Raw genomic sequence first — 1,964 nt, 5'->3', positions numbered from 1 at the left:
GGAATAACTTATGCTTAAATCATTATGTTGTCAATTTCTGTAGACATATAGGGACTCAACATAATTGATGCCTATTCAACTTCTATCTTAATTTTGGATGTTTGGTAGAATGGTATTAGTACAATGAAAGTTGGCTTTTATCAGTTTCGTGTTATTCGAATAATATCATCACTGTTGCATGCTAAGGGTAATAACAATGACTATTGAAGGAAGTAGTAATGAAGTTGTGATCTCATGAGTGTTTTAATATTGTTAATTTAAGTGTTAATTAAGTGGTTAATTATAGTAGTTAATTGTAGTTAATAATTAGTTAATCAATTGTAAGTGTTATTGTCTCAACATTGAGAAGTAATCATACATTGGTGAATGAGTTTAATTGAACATAATTAGTCTGAGTCTCTGTGGGAACGAACTAAAAAGTATTCTATATTACTTGCGAACGCGTATACTTGTGTGTGTTATTAGCGCGTGTTTTCGCCTTAACAAGTTTTTGGCGCCGCTGCCGGGGACTCGGCGTATTTGTTTAGTTTATGTACTTACCATCATTGGTCAGTAGGACTCAGTGATTAAGACGTGTGTACTTATTGTTTCCGGTTGTGTTTCAGGTACTTTAGCGAGCGTTTATGCAAACTCGTTCTTGTACTCGTAAGAGGACTTTAGATACAGCTGAGGAGACAAATGAAGTTCTTAATATTCCGGAGAAGATAAATTTTGAAGATTCGGATTCAGGAAGTGAGCAGAAAGAACCTTTAATCATGGGTGATCGTATTGTTCCGGCAGATCCAGCTCTTGTGGACTTTTCTCGGCCTAAAATTGATGACATTCAGTCAAGCATTCTTCATCCAGCTATTCAGGCTAACACCTTTGAAATCAAGCCGGGCACTATTCAGATGGTGCATAATTCTGTTTCTTTCGGAGGTGCTGCGACTGAAGACCCCAACATGCACATAAGGAATTTTATCGAGATCTGTAGTACTTTCTAATATAATGGTGTGACTGATGAGGCTATCAAGCTGAGGCTTTTCCCATTCTCTCTGAGGGATAAAGCTAAGGACTGGTTACATTCTGAACTAGCTGGGTCCATCACTACTTGGCAAGATCTTGCACAAAAGTTTCTGGTGAAGTTTTATCCAATGGCGAAGACTACGGCTATGCGGAGTGCTCTTACTCAGTTTGCGCAGCAACCTACAGAATCTATGTGTGAAGCTTGGGAGAGCTACAAGGAGATGTTGAGAAAGTGTCCACATCATGGAATGCCTGATTGGATGGTGATTACTGGTTTCTATAATGGTTTGGGGGCCCAATCTCGGCCCATGCTCGATGCAGCAGCTGGAGGTGCCCTGTGGGCCAAAAGCTATACTGAGGCTTATAATCTTATTGAGACTATGGCTGCAAATGAGCATCGAAACCCAACTCAAAGGATGATGCCTGGGAAGGTAGCAGGTATTCTGGAAGTCGATGCAGCCACAACTATTGCAGCACAGCTCCAAGCGCTGTCTATGAAGGTCGATTCTCTAGCCACCTATGGGGTCAATCAGATAGCTATGGTCTGTGAGCTTTGTGCAGGTTCTCATGCTACGGATCAGTGTTCTCTTGTTAATGAATCTGTTCAGTACGTGAACAATTATCCGTGACAACAGCAGCCTGTGCCAGCTACTTATCAATTTAACAACAGAAATCATCCAAATTTCAGCTGAAGTTATAATCAGAATGCTATTCAGCAACCATATCAGCAAGGCATAAGTAAGCAATTCAATCCACCTGGATTCCAGCAACCGCATCATTATGCTCAAAGGCAATCATATCCTCAATAGGGAGGTGCAGCTGCACCCACTAGTGCTGATTTTGAGAAACTTAAGCTGTTGTGCAAGAGTTAGGCGGTTTCTATCAAGACCTTGGAAAATCAAATTGGTCAAATATCCAATGCAGTGCTTAATCGCCAACCTGGCACACTTCCCAGTGAC

General features: G+C 40.8%; 1 non-coding gene across 1 annotated transcript; it reads right to left on the bottom strand.

Annotated features, from left to right (window-relative positions):
- Nucleotides 1-1,151: 1,151 nt before the first annotated feature.
- Nucleotides 1,152-1,255, bottom strand: LOC141669643 (small nucleolar RNA R71). Its single transcript, XR_012553911.1, has one exon. It is a non-coding gene; the product is annotated as a small nucleolar RNA R71 (small nucleolar RNA).
- Nucleotides 1,256-1,964: the final 709 nt, after the last annotated feature.

The sequence above is a fragment of the Apium graveolens genome, chromosome 6, assembly GCF_009905375.1.
Source record: "Apium graveolens cultivar Ventura chromosome 6, ASM990537v1, whole genome shotgun sequence".
Classification (NCBI taxonomy): domain Eukaryota; kingdom Viridiplantae; phylum Streptophyta; class Magnoliopsida; order Apiales; family Apiaceae; genus Apium; species Apium graveolens.
The sequence above is the reverse complement of the archived record's forward strand: the minus strand, read 5'-3'. Positions and strand labels throughout refer to the sequence as shown.